The sequence below is a fragment of the Delphinus delphis genome, chromosome 5 (assembly GCF_949987515.2).
Source record: "Delphinus delphis chromosome 5, mDelDel1.2, whole genome shotgun sequence".
NCBI classification, from domain to species: Eukaryota; Metazoa; Chordata; class Mammalia; order Artiodactyla; family Delphinidae; genus Delphinus; species Delphinus delphis.
Window position 1 is genome coordinate 134,367,468 of NC_082687.1, and position 13,718 is coordinate 134,381,185.

At 38.1% G+C, this 13,718-nt stretch overlaps 1 protein-coding gene across 9 annotated transcripts in view; it reads right to left on the minus strand.

Annotated features, from left to right (window-relative positions):
• ELF2 (E74 like ETS transcription factor 2) overlaps nucleotides 1-13,718 on the minus strand; it is a 95,701-nt gene that overhangs the window by 34,980 nt on the left and 47,003 nt on the right. Inside the window, exon 2 of one of the 9 annotated variants that reach the window (XM_060013008.1) lies at nucleotides 10,454-10,556. The exons of 7 other annotated variants lie outside the window; for them this stretch is intronic. The gene's annotated coding sequence lies outside the window, so the exon portion shown is untranslated. Of the gene's footprint in view, nucleotides 1-10,453; nucleotides 10,613-13,718 lie in introns of all 9 variants that reach the window. One more of the 9 variants, XM_060013007.1, reaches the window with a different exon arrangement.

Sequence of the window (13,718 nt, forward strand, 5' to 3'; positions counted from 1 at the left end):
CTTCGCCTTGCAATTCTGAAAGCTTTTTATTTATTTATTTATTTATTTACTTTGCCGCACCATGTGGCTTACGGTATCTTAGTGGATCTTCCTGAAGTGGAAGCACAGAGTCCTAACCACTGGACAGCCAGGGAATTCCTGAAAGTTTTTACTTTAAATGCTATTTCAAGGCTATGTTGTTAGATGCATATAAGTTTATGATGATTATATTTTCTGGACTGCTGCTTTTAGCAGTTTGAAGAGCCTCTCTTTGTCCCAATTAAAGATCTGCACCCTGAATTCTATTTTATTACAGCAGATTTATCTGGTATTTCTCGGATAAATATATTTTTCCATTCTTTTAATTTTGTTTTGTGTATCTGTTAAAAACAGCACAGACTTGTGTTAAGATCACAATTGGTAATTTTAATATAACTGATGTTTTGGACTATTTCTACAGTCTTGATTTTTTAAATAAATGCTTTATTTATTTATGGCTGCGTTGGGTCTTCACTGATGCACGTGGGCTTTCTCTAGTCGCCGCAAGCGGGGGCTACTCTTCGTTGTGGTGCGCGGGCTTCTCATTGCGGTGGCTTCTCCTGTTGCAGAACACAGGCTCTAGGTGCGTGGGCTTCAGTAGTTGTGGCTCGCGGGCTCAGTAGTTGTGGCTCGCGGGCTTAGTTGCTCCTTGGCATGTGGGATCTTCCCGGACCAGGGCTCAAACCCGCATCCCCTGCATTGGCAGGCGGATTCTTAACCACCGAGCCACCAGGGAAGTCCCTACTGTCTTGATTTATGATTTGTATTTCCATAGTTTTTTTCTGCTCTTTGTTGCCTTTCTGTTAGATTGGTTGCAAGTTTAGTTTACTCCCTAACCTACCCCCCAACTTAGTATTTCGGAAGCCAGACCTTCTATTATTTTAGTATGCTCTAGTTGCTTAAAATAAATGTCCTTTTTTCACTTCTCATCTTCTCCAGATCATGTTTCACACAGTTCCTAACTATTTAACTCAAAGGCCACCAAAATCTGGTTCCACTCTATCTTTCTAGGCTCACTTTTCTCAACCATATGACTCTAGAGAGCCTTATCTCCAGTTAAACTACACTACTTGTCAGTTTCTAAATAAAATACAAAATTTCTGAAATTCTGTTCCAGTTCATGCTGTTTTCTGATTCACTCACTCATTCAACAAATACGTTATTCAAACCTACTTGGTGCCTGGCTTTGAGCAATACCAGTAAACACAATGCATATGGTCTCTGGACTTACGAAGCATTGAGTGGAAAGACTAAACAATAAACACAAATAGAATAAAGTAAAACTTCATGAATACATGAATTCTGATAAATTTTAACTGGGAATTGGCTCCCATCGCCCACAGCACTCACTGGACTACACAGCTACCAGCAGGTGGCACCAAACCACCAAAGTCTGACCTCAGACTGACTTGGATACCTTATTCTGAATCCTGGAACCCATTCCACACACGCACTTCCTCCTCCGCAAAGACTGACTCGGGTCGTTTTATTAAACTCACAAGAATGCCATTTTTATGTGATTTGAATTTTTTAGAACTACTTACTACTTCATCGTGGGAGTTTACTGTATCACAAGTGGTAGGTGCTAACCAAAAAAGAAAAGGGAATGCAAGTCTCTGACGAAAATAACAGAACAGCCCTAGTTGATCCAAAAGATGACCAGGAACGAAAAGCTGAAAAATGAAAAGCAGTATGTTCCAGAAAGAAAACAGCATACAAGAGCACCCTGGGAAGGTAAAGTCTGGATTAATGGAAAGGCGAAAAGACAACAGTGCGTGTGTATGTCTGGGGTGAGGGTACTGTGTAATTCATCAGAGTATAATGCTTAAGAGCTTGGGCTCTGGAGCCCTAGCTGACTTGAAGTCCTTGCTCCACCACTTAATAGATGTCTAGCCTTAGAACGGCTATTCAGCCTAGGATTGCTGAAAGTATTAAATCTATTATTGTATAAAGCTCTAAGAACTATTCCTGGCAATAAAGAAATATTAATGTTAGGGTTCTGTTTTTTGTTGCTATTATTGTTGTTGCTGTCTCTAGATGGATGAGAGGAGAGCCCAATTATTCAGTGTCTTGAAGGCCATGTTAAAAATCCTGACTAGTATACTGGGCACAATTAGAACCAATAGAAGGTTTTATGGAAGGGAATATCATGATTCAATTTATAAATATTGGGTTGGTCAAAAAGTTCGTTCGGTTTTTTCCATAAGATGGCTCTAGTAGCGCTTAGTTGTCTTTAACTTCATTCAAAACAATTCTGTTAGACTGTATTGTGACAGTTCTCATATCAGCACGCATTTTTTAAAAAAAAAATTAACAAAATTGGTGAATTTTTGTGTAGCGATTTTAATACTGAAGATGGAAGGGAAAAAAGCAACATTTTCGGCATATTATGCTTTATTATTTCAAGAAAGGTAAAAACGCAACTGAAACTCAAAAAACAAGATTTGTGCAGTGTATGGAGAAGGTGCCGTGATTGATGGAACGTGTCAAAAGTGGTCTGTGAAGTTTCGTGCTGGAGATTTCTCGCTGGACGATGCTCCATGGTCGGGTAGACCAGTTGAAGTTGACAGCGATCAAATCGAAACACAGAACAATCAACATTATACCACGCGGGAGACGGCTGACATACTCAAAATATCCAAATCAAGCGCTGAAAATCATCTGCACCAGCTTGGTTATGTTCATCGCTTTGATGTTTGGGTTCCACATAAATTAAGCGGAAAAAACCTTCTTGACCATCTTGCCGCATGCGATAACGTAACGAAAACGTTCCGTTTTTAAAACAAATTGTGATGGGCGATGAAAAGTGGATACCGTGCAATAATGTAGAACGGAAGAGATCGTGGGGCAAGCGAAATGAACCACCACCAACCACACCAAAGGCCGGTCTTCATCCAAAGAAGGTGATGTTCTGTATATGGTGGGATTGGAAGGGAGTCCTCTACTATGAGCTCCTTCCGCAAAACTAAACGACTCAATCCAACAAGTACTGCTCCCAATTACACCAACCGAAAGCAGCACTCTACGAAAAGCGTCCGGAATTAGTCAACAGAAAACCCATAATCTTCCATCAGGATAATGCAAGGCCGCATGTTTCTTTGATGACCAGGCAAAAACTGTTACAGCTTGGCTGGGAAGTCCTGATGCATCCGCCATAGTCACTAGACATTGCACCTACAGATTTCCATTTATTTCGGTCTTCAGAAAATTCTCCTAATGGAAAAAATTTTGATTCCCTGGAAGACTGTAAAAGGCACCTGGAACAGTTCTTTGCTCAAAAAGATAAAAAGTTTTGGGAAGATGGAATTATGAAGTTACCTGAAAAATGGCAGAAGGTAGTGGAGGTGAACACATGTGTTCAATAAAGTTCCTGGTGAAAACGAAAAATGTCTTTTTACTTAAAAACCAAAGGACATTTTTGGCCAACCCAATATATTTTTTAAATCACCTGGCCTACAATGTGAAGAACGGATTGCTTGGGGTTCCGGGGGTGGTGGGCAGGAATGAACACAAGACCTATTAGAAGGCCAAAGGCCAAAGCAGTAGCTCATATAAAAAATAACTACAGGTTGGACTAGGCTAGTAGCAATAAAGTTGGAAAGAAATTGGTAGACTTACGATATATTTGAAGGTAAAACTGACATGATTTGGTAATGTACTAAGAGGTAAGGGACAAAAGGGTGGAAATGATGACTTCTCACAATACCCGCACCCCCCAACCTTGAATAAAGTCTTCCTTACTGGACTTTAATGACTGTCATTGAATTTTTTTTCTTTAACACTTCCCAAATGAAAGTTTATCTTTCCAGGCTCAGCTAAAATCTGCACTTTCCGTTACAGGAGCTAACAGATCTCTCCTCCGCACTCTCACAACAGTCTTTAGGTTATAAAGAGTTGTTTTCTTATATATTTTCCCCAATAGAGACAAGCTCCTTTACAGTCAAGGCTACATCTAATTTCTTGTTCTAGCCCACACAAAAAAAGCGCGACACGCACCAAGGGCAGCCTCAGATAACCTCGCAAATGGCCTCAAAGCCAGGGCAACTCCTCAAGCTCTTTTCTTTCCTTGGAAGGAAATTCAGTCTGCTTTCTTCTCCTTTCAACCATTCTATCTCTGGGGATTCTGTTTCCCCTAAGATTAACTGTAGAATTAACTAGTCTTTCATTAGCCTCCCCATTTCTTGCAGCTGCCAAAACCAAGTATATAGGGATTCTTTTTGTTAAAGTGCTTGCTACTAATTCTACTGAAAAACTCCTGACTCCCTTTGTGAGTTGGTAAACTGAAGGCACTGGCTTCTGCCCCTTACTTTTATTCCCATGGATGAGGTTCACCAAAAGGACTTCCTGTTTTGTGTGTGGAGGCCTCTCTTCCCAGAACATAGCCTGCAGGTGAAGCCTAGACATAATAATCGGTGTCTTCTTACCTCAAATAGATAACTGGCACTTCTGAGGGCCTCCTAAGCAGGCCTGTAATGTAGCAATGGAATTAAAAACAAATGTGATTCTGCCAGCCTTGTTTTTTCCAAACCAAACGGCTAAAGTTTACTGTTGTAAATCCAAATAGTAATAGATGCTACCTGTTTGAGTTCTTTCTCCTCTTGAACCAAATCCTTGATTCCCTCTTCAAAAGAATGTTTTCATTGTAAGTTATTATTCTAAATCTTTATTTTATGAGGATTAAGTTGCAGAGGGGAAAAAAGGTGAGATATATATATATATATATATATATATATATTTTAAAAAAACAAACAAACAGGATTCAGATTCTCCTAAAAGTCTTGTCAAACACCATGCGCACCAAGAAGTCCCATTTTGCTAACCAGTTTAGAGACATAACTCCTTTTTTTTTTGACGTAAAACTTTCTAGGGTCATCTTTTGCAAGCTCATCTAGCGATAAGAAAATCTCTAGGTTCTAGTTAACAAATAATTCATATTGTTCAAATATATTCTTAAGTAAGTCCTGGAGGATAACTACTTATTATCATGACTCAGTCTTATAGAAAACATATGAAAGCATTTTTCATTAAATTTAAAGATTTAATTGTTCATTCCTTTTAAGTAATATATGTATTTTGGCTGATCTACAAAGTAAAAAGAAATCAAACGTCCAGTTATGACCAAATGCTGAACGTAAACTTGGAGAATATGGGATATCTATTATAAAAACTGGTACTCTACACCTTAAAAATGTCTAATGGAAAGAGAGGAAACCGGCTACATTCCTTCTTCCCTTGATATATACTCAATGGAAAAAAAAATTACAGAAATGGAGAAAAATTTTTAAATAAAAATTAGTCCTACCTCATCTCCTAATCCCACTCCCAAATTGTAACTAACCACTGCAAACACTGTTAGTTCTCAGCACTGTCCCCTTATTTTTTGTGAATGGGAAAGTCACTCATGTTTTTGATGGTACTGTACACACACACACACACAAAAAAGGTGAGATTTAGGAATGCTTAATTCCATTTGACTTGCTTCTCTGTCCCTAAACCCCTCTGCCTTAACAGTCAACTATGCCCTTATGATAAAATTTAAATATGACCCATTACAATAGCAATAATGCAATCTGGAACTTATAAACTAACTACTATACCTGGGAATTCTTTGTCTTTCCTCACCTTTCCCCAACCCTATCTACTTCATACTATTATTTCCTCAAATGCTTGTTTTTCTCATCTTAGTTGGCAACCTTCTTCGAGGCCAGCCACCATGTTTTATTCAACTATGAATCACTTACTCCCTAGGAGCAGTACTGTGTGCATAGAATAGGTACTTTGTACATGATAAATATTAAGTTTACCATTATCTCAACTGTACTTAAAGACTGACATATGGAGGAGAAGGGAGAATTTATCTGCTGCTTCAACTGCTTGAAAAGAAATGATTCACGAATTTATTATTTTAACTTAATTGCTAATATTAACGCTAAACAACAATCTCAGGAGTTGTTAATTTATGTATTCTGATTTGTGACAAAGCAATTTTACACTATGGTGAATTTACATGTTTTCTTCACTAGAGTCTAAGTATTGCATGAATGCAGACATTGCCCCTCTTGTCCACTGCTCTAGTCCCATGCTCTAAATAGTGCCTGGTATATAGCAGATGCTCAATGAATGTTTACTGGTGAATTAATTAACAGCAGCAATGCATTACATCACCTCGTATAAGCCTGAAGGAACTTTAGTATCTCTTCACCCACAACAGCAATCTTTGTGATGGGTATACTATACACAGTAAGAAACCACAGGATTAACTGAGTTCTCACGATGGCAGAAGCTCTCTTTTGGTGCTATCATTCCCAACAGCCGAGGTAATGGTTCTCAAAGTATGATCCCTGGGCCAGCAGTACTGACATCAGCATCACCTGGGAACTTGTTAAAAATGCAAATTCTCCGGACTTCCCTGGTGGCCCAGTGGTTAAGAATCCACCACCTGCCAGTGCAGAAGACACGGGTTCGAGCCCTGGTCCGGGAAGATCCCACATGCCGCAGAGCAACTAAGCCCGTGCGCCACAACTACTAAGACCGTGTGCCACAACTACTGAGGCCCGCACACCTAGAGCCCGTGCTCCACAACAAGAGAAGCCACCGCAATGAGAAGCCCGCGCACCGCAACGAAGAGTAGCCCCCGCTCGCTTCGAGAAAGCCCGTGTGCGGCAACAAAGACCCAACGCAGCCAAAAATAAATAAATAAATAAATTTATATTTAAAAAAATGCAAATTTTTGGGTTTCCCTGGTGGCGCAGTGGTTGAGAGTCCGCCTGCCGATGCAGGGGACACGGGTTCGTGCCCCGCGCCCGGGAAGATCCCACATGCCGCGGAGCGGGCTGGGCCCGTGAGCCATGGCCGCTGAGCCTGCGCGTCCGGAGCCTGTGCTCCGCAACGGGAGAGGCCACAATAGTGAGAGGCCCGAATACCGCAAAAAAAAAAAAAAGCAAATTCTTTAATTCCAGCTCACTAAGTCACAAATCCTGGAGGTGGGGCTAGCGATCTGTGTTTTAACAAGCACTCCAGATGATTCTGACGTACGCTCAAGTCTGAGAGCCACTGGCCAGAGAAATTTTTCTGATGGAAATAGAAGGGATCTCAAGCCAACAAAAAGGTCATAAAATACTAGATGAGGCTTTAAAGAAATGTACTTAATGTTCAAACATTAGAATGTTTTTAGAAGAAGTTAAATTAAGTCAATCCATTAAGTGACATGAAAAACTACCAGTATAGTTGAGAGGTTTTTTTTCCTTATGAGAGATCATAAAACTGTATTCAGATCCCTACTACGAGTTATTAAGGAAAGAAAGCAGAAATAAGGCAGAATATGGAGGACAGGTAAAATAAGACATGGATAAGATCTGGGAAAACTGTTTTTTAGATTCCAACTGAAATTTAGCACTTTAATTTTATATAAAAGTACGAACCACAGTAGTTTTCACAGTATCTGTGACTCACGACCGACAGAAATCATAAAATATTTTCATATCATATTATAGTTGTTACATACATCTCAAAATATACTTTACGGTCACTACTTTGAAATTACAGCAGTAAATCAGATCTGCCACTAGATTTCATTATTTAATGCATTATTAAAGAAACATGTATTAATATGTCACAATTAAAAATAGTCTGAAAGCTACATTTCAATATATTTGGTTCCTTGGCAATCCTAGGTATTTCATATATTTAAAAACATTGTTCTGAGAGAAGGTCCACAGGCTTCACCATATGGCCAAAGAGGCCCACAATATAAAAAGATTTAAAAAACACACAAAAGTTAGCAGTTAATAGCCGTGTTAAAAGTGTTCCTGACCTCCTCTAAGTTATGGGCCCCTTCACAAATCTGAGAAAACGTATAGACCCTTTTCCAAGTTTACAAAGGGGCATGGGGGACGCATTTGGGACAATGATTCCTTCTCCTGAAACAGCATTATACCAAAGCACCCACCTTTTGATTCCAAAAAGAAACGCCAGTTGTGCAAATACCTTAATCTCTGTAACTTTTAGCTTAGTATGGGCAATGAGCACATCTATAGCCCACATCTGCAGAGGCAGACAGACAATTCAGGGGAAAGTGAGTAAGAACAGTCAACTAGCTTAAAATTAGGGAACTGTGAATGAGGAGCTAAGGAGTTCAGTCTTTATTTTAGGTAATGCTTTGATTGTCTTCCTTTACTTTTCATTTTACAGTACTCAGTATTTTGGAAACAACAAAATTTGTATTAAAAAAATACTTTGTTTAAAACTCTTAAAAGGCTTCCCACTGCCCTTTAGATAAGGCCCAAAAAACAGGTACAAAGCTCTCAGAGTCCTCACCAGTTAAGATTTTACCTCTTTAGCCTCATTTTCATCCCCTTTCCTTCTCATAGTCCATATTCTAGCCATGTTGAATTCCTTTCTGCAAACCAAATAGGCCATGCTCTCCTTCCTCCATGCTCTCCTCCTCCTTTCAGACACGCTACTCTCTGCTTGGCTAATTGCTTCAGACCCTTCAAACCTGTTTAAATGTCACTTCCTCAGGGAGGCATTCTCTGACCTCCTAGCCATTCCCCTACTGTATACTCTCTAAACCTTTCATTAATCTTTTCACAACGCTAACTCATCACATTTTATTGTAACAACGTGTTTAACTGTTCATCTTCTCCACAAAGCTGAGAGCCTGGTGGGGGCAAAGCCAGGGTTCACCACAAGAAATATTCAGCTGAGCCTGACATGCTGGTCCTCAGTAAGAGCTGGCTGAGGAATGAATGTATGGATTTGCCTAGAGACATGTTTTAAAGCATTCCTGTTCATATATCTAAGAAGTCTGAGCTATCCCGACTTGGCAACACTTACAACCTTGTGTGTTACTCATTTAAAATTCCATATAATCTGTATTCAGCCCTGTCCTCAGTCTGAATTAACAAAACTGTATTACTTAGACACATTGTTTGTTATTTATAAAATTGGAAGTTAATTAGTATTTAAAAAAACAAGTCTGAGTACAAAGGAATGAATGCTACTAGTTTCCCCAATTAAACAAATATCCTCTAATGATCGACTGTCTGGATATACTTATCTTTCCTTTTATATAAAATAGATGTCTCCTGAGAAGTATACAAATACCATTTAAAATCATTCCTTTTCATTTGTTTTATTAATTGACAGGGTGGTTCTTGGCTTTTGGCCACTCTCCTTCACATAATCAATAATCTGTAAAACATATATTCAAGGCTCACTAAAAATCAGTGGCTACTTTAAAGAGCCCTTGAAGGATCCTGTTTTAAAATGAAAGCAGAAGAAGCTTCATTTCATTTTCTTTCTAGATCACAAAATCCAATTAAAAACTGACAATTATGATAAAACTCTTTTTTTTTTTTTTTTTTTGGCCGTGCTGCTTGTGGGATCTTAGTTCCCTGACCAGGGCCCAAGAAAGCACCGAGTCCTAACCACTGGACCACGAGGTAATTCCCAAGCTCTACCTACTGACTAAGTAAAAGCATCTTATTAAAATACTTTTTCATCTTCTATACGCTCCGTGATTTAATACCTTATATGGCTACTCTGTATACTGTTAAGCAGTATAGTTAGATGGTTTTTTAAATACCCTCTCTTAAATGACAGTAAAGAGTTTAGAGATCATACTCAGCACATGCAGGGACTTCCACAACTGCAACTCACCTCCATTTTTCATGAACCTGATATTTTAATATCCAATTCCCAGATAATGGGAATTTCAGGACGATTCAGAATTACATGATAACATATTTCATTAATTCTAAGACATACATTTTTTCCAATTTTGACATCTCTGAAATCAGGATGTATTTTACAATTGACGATATCCTAAAATTTGTAGTTGCCAGCACGTTTTTCTTTTAGTGGTCTAAAAATAACGTTTCGTACAACTGATGGCATCTTAAATGAAATACTGTTAATAAAATATTAAAAACTTCTCTCTAATAAGGCTTTCTAACTAATCTAAATAATAGTATAATTATAATTCACACAATTCTAGAATCAAAACTAAATAAACTTAAGATTCACATTTTACCTTTTTAGAAAACTAGTGACCAGGCTAAATTCAAGAAAATAGATAATTGAAGGAAAACACTTCTTAAAAAATTATTTTAGGAAAAAGTATAGATTAGAGGCAGAAATAACACAAATGAAAAAAAGAAAGACTTGAAGATGTTCAGTCAGTGGTAACTTCGAAGGAAGTGAAGGCGGGAGACAGACTTAAAGTTCTGTCTAGAAGAAACAGATATTAGGGACACGGCAGGAGATTAACTTAGAAGGCAGATTCCTTAGAGGGAAAAATACTATTATAATCTTTCTCCCTCCACAAGGAGGGATCCTTGTCACCCTTTAAACAAAAAATACGGAAACATAGCTGAAATCATTGTAGTTAAATGTAAAATTGCAAACATTCTTAATAAATTAAAGACCAACCTACCAGCATTGTCTTCCTTCTGGCTCAATCTGTTTCACCTTCAGGTAATCCTAGGGTAGGGGCTCCTTTTCAGATCCCCAGTTTTTCATGTCGATCTTCTACCTCCCTGTGGCAACAATATTTTCTAATTAAAAGAGTCCTTTTGTGCCACAGGGAGGATTTCTGATGGTATAACACATACAAAAGTTATCACAGCTCATCATGAGGTCAACCTAGTCTTGAGAGTCTTCAAGAAAGAAATCTGGTTCCTTATCTTATTTTTCAATAGAAATCTGGTTTTATTTTTTAAAACTGCATTTCAAAAACCTGAACTTTCATTTATTTAAAAAAAAGCACTACTTTCTTGTTGAAGTATATAAAAACTCTTATCATTCATCTATCTTTTCAACTAACCTCTAAACACAATTTTGTTGATCACAAAAAAAAAAAGTTTTCTGAGTTCTCTTGATAATTACTTATCTAATAAGACCAACCTTTTATGTTTTGATACTTGGTTAAAAACCAAAGTCCTGTTCCCAGTGAGCAGAAGAGAGAAGTAGGAAGCTACCAGATCCCTTTGAGCCAATGTTTGTTAGTAAAGGTTAATAAATAAGTCTACGTGTATTACATAACATGATGTGAATTATGCTTAAAACGTACATTAAAAAAGACCAGCGGGAAATTTAGAAAAGTGGTAGTTACTGTGCCCTCACTGGTAAGATTATGGGTGATTTTCACTGTTTATTCTTTGTAATACTTTCCAGTTTTTCCAATGAACACGTATTGCTTTTATTATTTTTTAAAAAATCAAATTTAGGTGTAAGCAAGAATGACTAAAACTTACTGTGATTTTAAGATGAAGTTAATCTAAGCATGACAACATTATGGCCTTGATATATTTTGGATGACCATATTTACGTTTTTTGGATGACTACCTTTTAATATTTTAAATAACCCTACGGTATTCAATATTTAGCATATAAACAAAAAAGAAAACATATTTAAGATTTTACATAGATGGTTCTTCATTATACTGCAATTCTAAGTCAAAACTCAATTTGCTTCAGTCTGTATTTCTTAACAGCTATGTGTTAAACTCTGTATTATACGCTATATTCAACAAAATAAAAACATGGGCTCTGTACTCAGGGGCTTGTATGCTCACTTTGAAAACAAAAGGAGTATACACACAAGAACAGTGTAAGAAAGTCAATGATCATGTGTCTAAATCCAGATGGTCTCACAGAAGATCAGGAAAGGGAGTGTTTCACATAGGCCACAATTGCTGTGGACAGCTTCATGTGGTTGGGCCCGAAGGAATGGATAATACTTAAAGACATCCTTGATAGGAAACTATATTTGAGCAAAAGCTCAGAAGCATAAATAGCACAGCCATGAGAAGGGCAGAAAGGAAGACTGCTAGAATACAGAGTTTCTGTAGGTAAGAAGGCCAGATTTAAAAGGCTCTACTTCTGGATGATTCCGCGAGTCAATGAATTTGGTAGAGGAGTGGACTTAGAAATCTGATAGACAAAGAGCTTCAGGAGAATGATAAATGCAGATCCCAGAGCACAGTAAGTTAAGGAAGGAATGAGGAGGAAAAAGAACAGACTTAAGGTATAAAACATTTGTCGTTTTAAAAAGCCAAAGTGAACGGAAAGAGAAAACTACAACAGAGAAGTATTAAACAAATGTTGTTTTAATGTATAAAAGACCTTCTCCATATCTCAAGGCACAAGGAAAGGTCTTAATGAAGTTAAGGAACACTTACAGAGCACTTACATCACAAGCGCTGTGCTTTATAGGTTTATTTTATATAATCCTCACAACACTGAATTCCTATTTTACGACAGTGAGATAGACTCTGAAACAGTTAAATACTGCCAAGTAAGTGATAAAGTGGGAACCTGAAACCACGACTAACTAACCCAATCAATATTCTTCCCTTTCCTAAGTAAAGAGAGCCACTTAAAAGGCGCGAAAGAAAAAAGAAAAAATTTAAGCTCAGGATTAGTCACCCAGGATTTTTTATTATATTTGACTACTCTTTGGCTCTTCTTGTCTTCAAACTGTAAACACTCCCTAAAGTTAATTTCTTAATTCTGTGTCCTTTGTTCTCTATCACGGAGTGACAAATATAGAATTTAAAAATCTTCCCCTTGGGGAAATCTCTCAAGTTCCTTTCCCCTTGGAGTTTTCATTTATTTCCATGGCTTCAGTGAGGATGATCCCAAATTGGTCTCTGCTTGACCTTTCTGTACTAAGCTTCAGTTGTACTAGATAACCTTCCATTTGCCCCTACGGACCTATACGCCACCCTTCACTCTCTCCCAGGAGGCTGACTTCCCTGGCTCCCTCTCTGTGGCACTGCCCTCAAGTCAGCTATGTCCTTTGACCAAAGGTCCCAGATTCTCTCAAGGTAACCCTCTCTCCAGGGCTCTCCTTCTGGGTTCCAGTAACCCTTCCCTCTGTTTGGCCCTTGGGCCAAAGGACAGAAACAGCTCTGCTACTGCTAGTTCTGGAGTACCACCCCCATCACTTATGGTTACCCTACACTTGCCGACACATTTGTAACTAGCCATTTATTAAAACATTCCTTAAATTATCCTAATTTGAATATGCCCTCTCTTGTGATGGGGCACTGAACATACATTTGTACATCTTTAAATACCTAATTATTTCCCCTTAGATGCTCTGCTTCAAATCAAAATCAACATGCTTATTATCAAACTTATCTGCTTCCCCAGTCTTGCCTTCCTCAAAACCCTTTATGATACTTTTGCCATTATTAGGGTCAAAAAACTGAGTAATACCTTACCTATCTATGTTTCTCCCCCTAATCTATCATGCCTAGTCTTATTAGATCATACACAGTAGAAGTGCTTATATAAGCCCCTTCTGTTCCTATTGCTTCTACCTTGTTTTAATACTTCTCAAGCCATCCCTGAGTCATACATACTACAAGAGCTAGTCTTTCTGCCACATCTTTTCCCTACAATTCATTCTCTATCTACTGAGATACTGATCACTTAGTACTTTCTACTCAAAACCTTCCAAATCTTTGTCTCTTATATGGCTAATTACTAACTCTTAGATTCAAATCACAATCTAGTCACAGTTCTTAACGGAACCTCCTATTAATATCTTATTTACTCAGTATCTTCTAAACATATCTCAAATTTCTACACCCTACCCATTTGTTAACTATATTTCCCTCAGTCTACGTGCCTTTCGCCTACCTGCTATCTGCCCAAACAAATCCTACCGTTTGTCCTCCTCCTTTCTCTAA